Below are 14,831 nucleotides of genomic sequence, written 5' to 3' on the forward strand. Positions count from 1 at the left end.
TCTGTGCTGAAGCAGGGCATTCTGGCAGCCAAGTGGCTTGACCTTTATTAGTGAGCCTGGTTACCCCCTCTCGGAACCACAGACTTAGAAATCGCCAGCTCATATACAGTGCATAAAATATATTTATATATATACCCTTATACACCATTTTAATAAAAAATATCACAAAATTCTTCTAATTCCCTCGGGAAGAGTGAAAGACGCGCACGTTCATTTTCAGAGCTCCTAGACCTTCCTATAAGAAGTTAGCCAAAAAGTAGCTTCGAAAAATGCTTAGGTTAAGTTTCAGAGTTGCTTCTAATGTACCAAAGCTGGACTTAGACATAATTTCACTCTCACAACATTATGGCTGGTTGGAGACAGTCCGAACCACAAGTACCGGTTCCATGGTTCTGGGCGTATACTGGGGGGACGGGGACGACTCCCATTAACCCCTGACTATACCGGGGATACGCTTATCACAATGCCTTTCTGGTCTGTGCTGAAGCAGGGCATTCTGGCAGCCAAGTTGCTTGACCTTTATTAGTGAGCCTGGTTACCCCCTCTCGGAACCACAGACTTAGAAATCGCCAGCTCATATACAGTGCATAAAATATATTTATATATATACCCTTATACACAATTTTAATAAAAAAATCACAAAATTCTTCTAAGTCCCTCGGGAAGAGTGAAAGACGCGCACGTTCATTTTCAGAGCTCCTAGACCTTCCTATAAGAAGTTAGCCAAAAAGTAGCTTCGAAAAACGCTTAGGTTAAGTTTCAGAGTTGCTTCTAATGTACCAAAGCTGGACTTAGACATAATTTCACTCTCACAACATTATGGCTGGTTGGAGACAGTCCGAACCACAAGTACCGGTTCCATGGTTCTGGGCGTATACTGGGGGGACGGGGACGACTCCCATTAACCCCTGACTATACCGGGGATACGCTTATCACAATGCCTTTCTGGTCTGTGCTGAAGCAGGGCATTCTGGCAGCCAAGTTGCTTGACCTTTATTAGTGAGCCTGGTTACCCCCTCTCGGAACCACAGACTTAGAAATCGCCAGCTCATATACAGTGCATAAAATATATTTATATATATACCCTTATACACCATTTTAATAAAAAAATCACAAAATTCTTCTAAGTCCCTCGGGAAGAGTGAAAGACGCGCACGTTCATTTTTAGAGCTCCTAGACCTTCCTATAAGAAGTTAGCCAAAAAGTAGCTTCGAAAAATGCTTAGGTTAAGTTTCAGAGTTGCTTCTAATGTACCAAAGCTGGACTTAGACATAATTTCACTCTCACAACATTATGGCTGGTTGGAGACAGTCCGAACCACAAGTACCGGTTCCATGGTTCTGGGCGTATACTGGGGGGACGGGGACGACTCCCATTAACCCCTGACTATACCGGGGATACGCTTATCACAATGCCTTTCTGGTCTGTGCTGAAGCAGGGCATTCTGGCAGCCAAGTTGCTTGACCTTTATTAGTGAGCCTGGTTACCCCCTCTCGGAACCACAGACTTAGAAATCGCCAGCTCAAATACAGTGCATAAAATATATTTATATATATACCCTTATACACAATTTTAATAAAAAAATCACAAAATTCTTCTAAGTCCCTCGGGAAGAGTGAAAGACGCGCACGTTCATTTTCAGAGCTCCTAGACCTTCCTATAAGAAGTTAGCCAAAAAGTAGCTTCGAAAAACGCTTAGGTTAAGTTTCAGAGTTGCTTCTAATGTACCAAAGCTGGACTTAGACATAATTTCACTCTCACAACATTATGGCTGGTTGGAGACAGTCCGAACCACAAGTACCGGTTCCATGGTTCTGGGCGTATACTGGGGGGACGGGGACGACTCCCATTAACCCTGACTATACCGGGGATACGCTTATCACAATGCCTTTCTGGTCTGTGCTGAAGCAGGGCATTCTGGCAGCCAAGTTGCTTGACCTTTATTAGTGAGCCTGGTTACCCCCTCTCGGAACCACAGACTTAGAAATCGCCAGCTCATATACAGTGCATAAAATATATTTATATATATACCCTTATACACCATTTTAATAAAAAATATCACACATTTCTTCTAAGTCCCTCGGGAAGAGTGAAAGACGCGCACGTTCATTTTCAGAGCTCCTAGACCTTCCTATAAGAATTTAGCCAAAAAGTAGCTTCGAAAAACGCTTAGGTTAAGTTTCAGAGTTGCTTCTAATGTACCAAAGCTGGACATAGACATAATTTCACTCTCACAACATTATGGCTGGTTGGAGACAGTCCGAACCACAAGTACCGGGTCCATGGTTCTGGGCGTATAATGGGGGGACGGGGACGACTCCCATTAACCCCTGACTATACCGGGGATACGCTTATCACAATGCCTTTCTGGTCTGTGCTGAAGCAGGGCATTCTGGCAGCCAAGTTGCTTGACCTTTATTAGTGAGCCTGGTTACCCCTCTCGGAACCACAGACTTAGAAATCGCCAGCTCATATACAGTGCATAAAATATATTTATATATATACCCTTATACACTATTTTAATAAAAAAATCACATAATTCTTCTAAGTCCCTCGGGAAGAATGAAAGACGCGCACGTTCATTTTCAGAGCTCCTAGACCTTCCTATAAGAAGTTAGCCAAAAAGTAGCTTCGAAAAACGCTTAGGGTAAGTTTCAGTGTTGCTTCTAATGTACCAAAGCTGGACTTAGACATAATTTCACTCTCACAACATTATGGCTGGTTGGAGACAGTCCGAACCACAAGTACCGGTTCCATGGTTCTGGGCGTATACTGGGGGGACGGGGACGACTCCCATTAACCCTGACTATACCGGGGATACGCTTATCACAATGCCTTTCTGGTCTGTGCTGAAGCAGGGCATTCTGGCAGCCAAGTTGCTTGACCTTTATTAGTGAGCCTGGTTACCCCCTCTCGGAACCACAGACTTAGAAATCGTCAGCTCATATACAGTGCATAAAATATATTTATATATATACCCTTATACACCATTTTAATAAAAAATATCACACATTTCTTCTAAGTCCCTCGGGAAGAGTGAAAGACGCGCACGTTCATTTTCAGAGCTCCTAGACCTTCCTATAAGAATTTAGCCAAAAAGTAGCTTCGAAAAACGCTTAGGTTAAGTTTCAGAGTTGCTTCTAATGTACCAAAGCTGGACATAGACATAATTTCACTCTCACAACATTATGGCTGGTTGGAGACAGTCCGAACCACAAGTACCGGGTCCATGGTTCTGGGCGTATAATGGGGGGACGGGGACGACTCCCATTAACCCCTGACTATACCGGGGATACGCTTATCACAATGCCTTTCTGGTCTGTGCTGAAGCAGGGCATTCTGGCAGCCAAGTTGCTTGACCTTTATTAGTGAGCCTGGTTACCCCTCTCGGAACCACAGACTTAGAAATCGCCAGCTCATATACAGTGCATAAAATATATTTATATATATACCCTTATACACCATTTTAATAAAAAATATCACAAAATTCTTCTAAGTCCCTCGGGAAGAGTGAAAGACGCGCACGTTCATTTTCAGAGCTCCTAGACCTTCCTATAAGAAGTTAGCCAAAAAGTAGCTTCGAAAAACGCTTAGGTTAAGTTTCAGAGTTGCTTCTAATGTACCAAAGCTGGACTTAGACATAATTTCACTCTCACAACATTATGGCTGGTTGGAGACAGTCCGAACCACAAGTACCGGGTCCATGGTTCTGGGCGTATACTGGGGGGACGGGGACGACTCCCATTAACCCCTGACTATACCGGGGATACGCTTATCACAATGCCTTTCTGGTCTGTGCTGAAGCAGGGCATTCTGGCAGCCAAGTGGCTTGACCTTTATTAGTGAGCCTGGTTACCCCCTCTCGGAACCACAGACTTAGAAATCGCCAGCTCATATACAGTGCATAAAATATATTTATATATATACCCTTATACAGTACACCATTTTAATAAAAAATATCACAAAATTCTTCTAAGTCCCTCGGGAAGAGTGAAAGACGCGCACGTTCATTTTCAGAGCTCCTAGACCTTCCTATAAGAAGTTAGCCAAAAAGTAGCTTCGAAAAACGCTTAGGTTAAGTTTCAGAGTTGCTTCTAATGTACCAAAGCTGGACTTAGACATAATTTCACTCTCACAACATTATGGCTGGTTGGAGACAGTCCGAACCACAAGTACCGGGTCCATGGTTCTGGGCGTATACTGGGGGGACGGGGACGACTCCCATTAACCCCTGACTATACCGGGGATACGCTTATCACAATGCCTTTCTGGTCTGTGCTGAAGCAGGGCATTCTGGCAGCCAAGTGGCTTGACCTTTATTAGTGAGCCTGGTTACCCCCTCTCGGAACCACAGACTTAGAAATCGCCAGCTCATATACAGTGCATAAAATATATTTATATATATACCCTTATACACCATTTTAATAAAAAAATCTCAAAATTCTTCAAAGTCCCTCGGGAAGAGTGAAAGACGCGCACGTTCATTTTAAGAGCTCCTAGACCTTCGTATAAGGAGTTAGCCAAAAAGTAGCTTCGAAAAACGCTTAGGTTAAGTTTCAGAGTTGCTTCTAATGTACCAAAGCTGGACTTAGACATAATTTCACTCTCACAACATTATGGCTGGTTGGAGACAGTCCGAACCACAAGTACCGGGTCCATGGTTCTGGGCGTATACTGGGGGGACGGGGACGACTCCCATTAACCCCTGACTATACCGGGGATACGCTTATCACAATGCCTTTCTGGTCTGTGCTGAAGCAGGGCATTCTGGCAGCCAAGTGGCTTGACCTTTATTAGTGAGCCTGGTTACCCCCTCTCGGAACCACAGACTTAGAAATCGCCAGCTCATATACAGTGCATAAAATATATTTATATATATACCCTTATACAGTACACCATTTTATTAAAAAATATCACAAAATTCTTCTAAGTCCCTCGGGAAGAGTGAAAGACGCGCACGTTCATTTTCAGAGCTCCTAGACCTTCGTATAAGAAGTTAGCCAAAAAGTAGCTTCGAAAAACGCTTAGGTTAAGTTTCAGAGTTGCTTCTAATGTACCAAAGCTGGACTTAGACATAATTTCACTCTCACAACATTATGGCTGGTTGGAGACAGTCCGAACCACAAGTACCGGGTCCATGGTTCTGGGCGTATACTGGGGGGACGGGGACGACTCCCATTAACCCCTGACTATACCGGGGATACGCTTATCACAATGCCTTTCTGGTCTGTGCTGAAGCAGGGCATTCTGGCAGCCAAGTGGCTTGACCTTTATTAGTGAGCCTGGTTACCCCCTCTCGGAACCACAGACTTAGAAATCGCCAGCTCATATACAGTGCATAAAATATATTTATATATATACCCTTATACAGTACACCATTTTAATAAAAAATATCACAAAATTCTTCTAAGTCCCTCGGGAAGAGTGAAAGACGCGCACGTTCATTTTCAGAGCTCCTAGACCTTCCTATAAGAAGTTAGCCAAAAAGTAGCTTCGAAAAACGCTTAGGTTAAGTTTCAGATTGCTTCTAATGTACCAAAGCTGGACTTAGACATAATTTCACTCTCACAACATTATGGCTGGTTGGAGACAGTCCGAACCACAAGTACCGGGTCCATGGTTCTGGGCGTATACTGGGGGGACGGGGACGACTCCCATTAACCCCTGACTATACCGGGGATACGCTTATCACAATGCCTTTCTGGTCTGTGCTGAAGCAGGGCATTCTGGCAGCCAAGTTGCTTGACCTTTATTAGTGAGCCTGGTTACCCCCTCTCGGAACCACAGACTTAGAAATCGCCAGCTCATATACAGTGCATAAAATATATTTATATATATACCCTTATACAACATTTTAATAAAAAAATCTCAAAATTCTTCTAAGTCCCTCGGGAAGAGTGAAAGACGCGCACGTTCATTTTAAGAGCTCCTAGACCTTCGTATAAGAAGTTAGCCAAAAAGTAGCTTCGAAAAACGCTTAGGTTAAGTTTCAGAGTTGCTTCTAATGTACCAAAGCTGGACTTAGACATAATTTCACTCTCACAACATTATGGCTGGTTGGAGACAGTCCGAACCACAAGTACCGGGTCCATGGTTCTGGGCGTATACTGGGGGGACGGGGACGACTCCCATTAACCCCTGACTATACCGGGGATACGCTTATCACAATGCCTTTCTGGTCTGTGCTGAAGCAGGGCATTCTGGCAGCCAAGTGGCTTGACCTTTATTAGTGAGCCTGGTTACCCCCTCTCGGAACCACAGACTTAGAAATCGCCAGCTCATATACAGTGCATAAAATATATTTATATATATACCCTTATACAGTACACCATTTTATTAAAAAATATCACAAACTTCTTCTAAGTCCCTCGGGAAGAGTGAAAGACGCGCACGTTCATTTTCAGAGCTCCTAGACCTTCGTATAAGAAGTTAGCCAAAAAGTAGCTTCGAAAAACGCTTAGGTTAAGTTTCAGAGTTGCTTCTAATGTACCAAAGCTGGACTTAGACATAATTTCACTCTCACAACATTATGGCTGGTTGGAGACAGTCCGAACCACAAGTACCGGGTCCATGGTTCTGGGCGTATACTGGGGGGACGGGGACGACTCCCATTAACCCCTGACTATACCGGGGATACGCTTATCACAATGCCTTTCTGGTCTGTGCTGAAGCAGGGCATTCTGGCAGCCAAGTGGCTTGACCTTTATTAGTGAGCCTGGTTACCCCCTCTCGGAACCACAGACTTAGAAATCGCCAGCTCATATACAGTGCATAAAATATATTTATATATATACCCTTATACAGTACACCATTTTAATAAAAAATATCACAAAATTCTTCTAAGTCCCTCGGGAAGAGTGAAAGACGCGCACGTTCATTTTCAGAGCTCCTAGATCTTCCTATAAGAAGTTAGCCAAAAAGTAGCTTCGAAAAACGCTTAGGTTAAGTTAGAGATTGCTTCTAATGTACCAAAGCTGGACTTAGACATAATTTCACTCTCACAACATTATGGCTGGTTGGAGACAGTCCGAACCACAAGTACCGGGTCCATGGTTCTGGGCGTATACTGGGGGGACGGGGACGACTCCCATTAACCCCTGACTATACCGGGGATACGTTTATCACAATGCCTTTCTGGTCTGTGCTGAAGCAGGGCATTCTGGCAGCCAAGTTGCTTGACCTTTATTAGTGAGCCTGGTTACCCCCTCTCGGAACCACAGACTTAGAAATCGCCAGCTCATATACAGTGCATAAAATATATTTATATATATACCCTTATACAACATTTTAATAAAAAAATCTCAAAATTCTTCTAAGTCCCTCGGGAAGAGTGAAAGACGCGCACGTTCATTTTCAGAGCTCTTAGACCTTCCTATAAGAAGTTAGCCAAAAAGTAGCTTCGAAAAACGCTTAGGGTAAGTTTCAGTGTTGCTTCTAATGTACCAAAGCTGGACTTAGACATAATTTCACTCTCACAACATTATGGCTGGTTGGAGACAGTCCGAACCACAAGTACCGGGTCCATGGTTCTGGGCGTATACTGGGGGGACGGGGACGACTCCCATTAACCCCTGACTATACCGGGGATACGCTTATCACAATGCCTTTCTGGTCTGTGCTGAAGCAGGGCATTCTGGCAGCCAAGTGGCTTGACCTTTATTAGTGAGCCTGGTTACCCCCTCTCGGAACCACAGACTTAGAAATCGCCAGCTCATATACAGTGCATAAAATATATTTATATATATACCCTTATACAACATTTTAATAAAAAAATCTCAAAATTCTTCTAAGTCCCTCGGGAAGAGTGAAAGACGCGCACGTTCATTTTAAGAGCTCCTAGACCTTCGTATAAGAAGTTAGCCAAAAAGTAGCTTCGAAAAACGCTTAGGTTAAGTTTCAGAGTTGCTTCTAATGTACCAAAGCTGGACTTAGACATAATTTCACTCTCACAACATTATGGCTGGTTGGAGACAGTCCGAACCACAAGTACCGGGTCCATGGTTCTGGGCGTATACTGGGGGGACGGGGACGACTCCCATTAACCCCTGACTATACCGGGGATACGCTTATCACAATGCCTTTCTGGTCTGTGCTGAAGCAGGGCATTCTGGCAGCCAAGTGGCTTGACCTTTATTAGTGAGCCTGGTTACCCCCTCTCGGAACCACAGACTTAGAAATCGCCAGCTCATATACAGTGCATAAAATATATTTATATATATACCCTTATACAGTACACCATTTTAATAAAAAATATCACAAAATTCTTCTAAGTCCCTCGGGAAGAGTGAAAGACGCGCACGTTCATTTTCAGAGCTCCTAGACCTTCGTATAAGAAGTTAGCCAAAAAGTAGCTTCGAAAAACGCTTAGGTTAAGTTTCAGAGTTGCTTCTAATGTACCAAAGCTGGACTTAGACATAATTTCACTCTCACAACATTATGGCTGGTTGGAGACAGTCCGAACCACAAGTACCGGGTCCATGGTTCTGGGCGTATACTGGGGGGACGGGGACGACTCCCATTAACCCCTGACTATACCGGGGATACGCTTATCACAATGCCTTTCTGGTCTGTGCTGAAGCAGGGCATTCTGGCAGCCAAGTGGCTTGACCTTTATTAGTGAGCCTGGTTACCCCCTCTCGGAACCACAGACTTAGAAATCGCCAGCTCATATACAGTGCATAAAATATATTTATATATATACCCTTATACAGTACACCATTTTAATAAAAAATATCACAAAATTCTTCTAAGTCCCTCGGGAAGAGTGAAAGACGCGCACGTTCATTTTCAGAGCTCCTAGACCTTCCTATAAGAAGTTAGCCAAAAAGTAGCTTCGAAAAACGCTTAGGTTAAGTTTCAGATTGCTTCTAATGTACCAAAGCTGGACTTAGACATAATTTCACTCTCACAACATTATGGCTGGTTGGAGACAGTCCGAACCACAAGTACCGGGTCCATGGTTCTGGGCGTATACTGGGGGGACGGGGACGACTCCCATTAACCCCTGACTATACCGGGGATACGCTTATCACAATGCCTTTCTGGTCTGTGCTGAAGCAGGGCATTCTGGCAGCCAAGTTGCTTGACCTTTATTAGTGAGCCTGGTTACCCCCTCTCGGAACCACAGACTTAGAAATCGCCAGCTCATATACAGTGCATAAAATATATTTATATATATACCCTTATACAACATTTTAATAAAAAAATCTCAAAATTCTTCTAAGTCCCTCGGGAAGAGTGAAAGACGCGCACGTTCATTTTAAGAGCTCCTAGACCTTCGTATAAGAAGTTAGCCAAAAAGTAGCTTCGAAAAACGCTTAGGTTAAGTTTCAGAGTTGCTTCTAATGTACCAAAGCTGGACTTAGACATAATTTCACTCTCACAACATTATGGCTGGTTGGAGACAGTCCGAACCACAAGTACCGGGTCCATGGTTCTGGGCGTATACTGGGGGGACGGGGACGACTCCCATTAACCCCTGACTATACCGGGGATACGCTTATCACAATGCCTTTCTGGTCTGTGCTGAAGCAGGGCATTCTGGCAGCCAAGTGGCTTGACCTTTATTAGTGAGCCTGGTTACCCCCTCTCGGAACCACAGACTTAGAAATCGCCAGCTCATATACAGTGCATAAAATATATTTATATATATACCCTTATACAGTACACCATTTTATTAAAAAATATCACAAACTTCTTCTAAGTCCCTCGGGAAGAGTGAAAGACGCGCACGTTCATTTTCAGAGCTCCTAGACCTTCGTATAAGAAGTTAGCCAAAAAGTAGCTTCGAAAAACGCTTAGGTTAAGTTTCAGAGTTGCTTCTAATGTACCAAAGCTGGACTTAGACATAATTTCACTCTCACAACATTATGGCTGGTTGGAGACAGTCCGAACCACAAGTACCGGGTCCATGGTTCTGGGCGTATACTGGGGGGACGGGGACGACTCCCATTAACCCCTGACTATACCGGGGATACGCTTATCACAATGCCTTTCTGGTCTGTGCTGAAGCAGGGCATTCTGGCAGCCAAGTGGCTTGACCTTTATTAGTGAGCCTGGTTACCCCCTCTCGGAACCACAGACTTAGAAATCGCCAGCTCATATACAGTGCATAAAATATATTTATATATATACCCTTATACAGTACACCATTTTAATAAAAAATATCACAAAATTCTTCTAAGTCCCTCGGGAAGAGTGAAAGACGCGCACGTTCATTTTCAGAGCTCCTAGATCTTCCTATAAGAAGTTAGCCAAAAAGTAGCTTCGAAAAACGCTTAGGTTAAGTTAGAGATTGCTTCTAATGTACCAAAGCTGGACTTAGACATAATTTCACTCTCACAACATTATGGCTGGTTGGAGACAGTCCGAACCACAAGTACCGGGTCCATGGTTCTGGGCGTATACTGGGGGGACGGGGACGACTCCCATTAACCCCTGACTATACCGGGGATACGTTTATCACAATGCCTTTCTGGTCTGTGCTGAAGCAGGGCATTCTGGCAGCCAAGTTGCTTGACCTTTATTAGTGAGCCTGGTTACCCCCTCTCGGAACCACAGACTTAGAAATCGCCAGCTCATATACAGTGCATAAAATATATTTATATATATACCCTTATACAACATTTTAATAAAAAAATCTCAAAATTCTTCTAAGTCCCTCGGGAAGAGTGAAAGACGCGCACGTTCATTTTCAGAGCTCTTAGACCTTCCTATAAGAAGTTAGCCAAAAAGTAGCTTCGAAAAACGCTTAGGGTAAGTTTCAGTGTTGCTTCTAATGTACCAAAGCTGGACTTAGACATAATTTCACTCTCACAACATTATGGCTGGTTGGAGACAGTCCGAACCACAAGTACCGGGTCCATGGTTCTGGGCGTATACTGGGGGGACGGGGACGACTCCCATTAACCCCTGACTATACCGGGGATACGCTTATCACAATGCCTTTCTGGTCTGTGCTGAAGCAGGGCATTCTGGCAGCCAAGTGGCTTGACCTTTATTAGTGAGCCTGGTTACCCCCTCTCGGAACCACAGACTTAGAAATCGCCAGCTCATATACAGTGCATAAAATATATTTATATATATACCCTTATACAACATTTTAATAAAAAAATCTCAAAATTCTTCTAAGTCCCTCGGGAAGAGTGAAAGACGCGCACGTTCATTTTAAGAGCTCCTAGACCTTCGTATAAGAAGTTAGCCAAAAAGTAGCTTCGAAAAACGCTTAGGTTAAGTTTCAGAGTTGCTTCTAATGTACCAAAGCTGGACTTAGACATAATTTCACTCTCACAACATTATGGCTGGTTGGAGACAGTCCGAACCACAAGTACCGGGTCCATGGTTCTGGGCGTATACTGGGGGGACGGGGACGACTCCCATTAACCCCTGACTATACCGGGGATACGCTTATCACAATGCCTTTCTGGTCTGTGCTGAAGCAGGGCATTCTGGCAGCCAAGTGGCTTGACCTTTATTAGTGAGCCTGGTTACCCCCTCTCGGAACCACAGACTTAGAAATCGCCAGCTCATATACAGTGCATAAAATATATTTATATATATACCCTTATACAGTACACCATTTTAATAAAAAATATCACAAAATTCTTCTAAGTCCCTCGGGAAGAGTGAAAGACGCGCACGTTCATTTTCAGAGCTCCTAGACCTTCGTATAAGAAGTTAGCCAAAAAGTAGCTTCGAAAAACGCTTAGGTTAAGTTTCAGAGTTGCTTCTAATGTACCAAAGCTGGACTTAGACATAATTTCACTCTCACAACATTATGGCTGGTTGGAGACAGTCCGAACCACAAGTACCGGGTCCATGGTTCTGGGCGTATACTGGGGGGACGGGGACGACTCCCATTAACCCCTGACTATACCGGGGATACGCTTATCACAATGCCTTTCTGGTCTGTGCTGAAGCAGGGCATTCTGGCAGCCAAGTGGCTTGACCTTTATTAGTGAGCCTGGTTACCCCCTCTCGGAACCACAGACTTAGAAATCGCCAGCTCATATACAGTGCATAAAATATATTTATATATATACCCTTATACAACATTTTAATAAAAAAATCTCAAAATTCTTCTAAGTCCCTCGGGAAGAGTGAAAGACGCGCACGTTCATTTTCAGAGCTCTTAGACCTTCCTATAAGAAGTTAGCCAAAAAGTAGCTTCGAAAAACGCTTAGGGTAAGTTTCAGTGTTGCTTCTAATGTACCAAAGCTGGACTTAGACATAATTTCACTCTCACAACATTATGGCTGGTTGGAGACAGTCCGAACCACAAGTACCGGGTCCATGGTTCTGGGCGTATACTGGGGGGACGGGGACGACTCCCATTAACCCCTGACTATACCGGGGATACGCTTATCACAATGCCTTTCTGGTCTGTGCTGAAGCAGGGCATTCTGGCAGCCAAGTGGCTTGACCTTTATTAGTGAGCCTGGTTACCCCCTCTCGGAACCACAGACTTAGAAATCGCCAGCTCATATACAGTGCATAAAATATATTTATATATATACCCTTAAACAACATTTTAATAAAAAAATCTCAAAATTCTTCTAAGTCCCTCGGGAAGAGTGAAAGACGCGCACGTTCATTTTAAGAGCTCCTAGACCTTCGTATAAGAAGTTAGCCAAAAAGTAGCTTCGAAAAACGCTTAGGTTAAGTTTCAGAGTTGCTTCTAATGTACCAAAGCTGGACTTAGACATAATTTCACTCTCACAACATTATGGCTGGTTGGAGACAGTCCGAACCACAAGTACCGGGTCCATGGTTCTGGGCGTATACTGGGGGGACGGGGACGACTCCCATTAACCCCTGACTATACCGGGGATACGCTTATCACAATGCCTTTCTGGTCTGTGCTGAAGCAGGGCATTCTGGCAGCCAAGTGGCTTGACCTTTATTAGTGAGCCTGGTTACCCCCTCTCGGAACCACAGACTTAGAAATCGCCAGCTCATATACAGTGCATAAAATATATTTATATATATACCCTTATACAGTACACCATTTTAATAAAAAATATCACAAAATTCTTCTAAGTCCCTCGGGAAGAGTGAAAGACGCGCACGTTCATTTTCAGAGCTCCTAGACCTTCGTATAAGAAGTTAGCCAAAAAGTAGCTTCGAAAAACGCTTAGGTTAAGTTTCAGAGTTGCTTCTAATGTACCAAAGCTGGACTTAGACATAATTTCACTCTCACAACATTATGGCTGGTTGGAGACAGTCCGAACCACAAGTACCGGGTCCATGGTTCTGGGCGTATACTGGGGGGACGGGGACGACTCCCATTAACCCCTGACTATACCGGGGATACGCTTATCACAATGCCTTTCTGGTCTGTGCTGAAGCAGGGCTTCTGGCAGCCAAGTGGCTTGACCTTTATTAGTGAGCCTGGTTACCCCCTCTCGGAACCACAGACTTAGAAATCGCCAGCTCATATACAGTGCATAAAATATATTTATATATATACCCTTATACAGTACACCATTTTAATAAAAAATATCACAAAATTCTTCTAAGTCCCTCGGGAAGAGTGAAAGACGCGCACGTTCATTTTCAGAGCTCCTAGACCTTCCTATAAGAAGTTAGCCAAAAAGTAGCTTCGAAAAACGCTTAGGGTAAGTTTCAGTGTTGCTTCTAATGTACCAAAGCTGGACTTAGACATAATTTCACTCTCACAACATTATGGCTGGTTGGAGACAGTCCGAACCACAAGTACCGGGTCCATGGTTCTGGGCGTATACTGGGGGGACGGGGACGACTCCCATTAACCCCTGACTATACCGGGGATACGCTTATCACAATGCCTTTCTGGTCTGTGCTGAAGCAGGGCATTCTGGCAGCCAAGTGGCTTGACCTTTATTAGTGAGCCTGGTTACCCCCTCTCGGAACCACAGACTTAGAAATCGCCAGCTCATATACAGTGCATAAAATATATTTATATATATACCCTTATACAGTACACCATTTTAATAAAAAATATCACAAAATTCTTCTAAGTCCCTCGGGAAGAGTGAAAGACGCGCACGTTCATTTTCAGAGCTCCTAGACCTTCGTATAAGAAGTTAGCCAAAAAGTAGCTTCGAAAAACGCTTAGGTTAAGTTTCAGAGTTGCTTCTAATGTACCAAAGCTGGACTTAGACATAATTTCACTCTCACAACATTATGGCTGGTTGGAGACAGTCCGAACCACAAGTACCGGGTCCATGGTTCTGGGCGTATACTGGGGGGACGGGGACGACTCCCATTAACCCCTGACTATACCGGGGATACGCTTATCACAATGCCTTTCTGGTCTGTGCTGAAGCAGGGCATTCTGGCAGCCAAGTGGCTTGACCTTTATTAGTGAGCCTGGTTACCCCCTCTCGGAACCACAGACTTAGAAATCGCCAGCTCATATACAGTGCATAAAATATATTTATATATATACCCTTATACAGTACACCATTTTAATAAAAAATATCACAAAATTCTTCTAAGTCCCTCGGGAAGAGTGAAAGACGCGCACGTTCATTTTCAGAGCTCCTAGACCTTCGTATAAGAAGTTAGCCAAAAAGTAGCTTCGAAAAACGCTTAGGTTAAGTTTCAGAGTTGCTTCTAATGTACCAAAGCTGGACTTAGACATAATTTCACTCTCACAACATTATGGCTGGTTGGAGACAGTCCGAACCACAAGTACCGGGTCCATGGTTCTGGGCGTATACTGGGGGGACGGGGACGACTCCCATTAACCCCTGACTATACCGGGGATACGCTTATCACAATGCCTTTCTGGTCTGTGCTGAAGCAGGGCTTCTGGCAGCCAAGTGGCTTGACCTTTATTAGTGAGCCTG

The sequence above is a fragment of the Ascaphus truei genome, chromosome 1, assembly GCF_040206685.1.
Source record: "Ascaphus truei isolate aAscTru1 chromosome 1, aAscTru1.hap1, whole genome shotgun sequence".
NCBI lineage: Eukaryota > Metazoa > Chordata > Amphibia > Anura > Ascaphidae > Ascaphus > Ascaphus truei.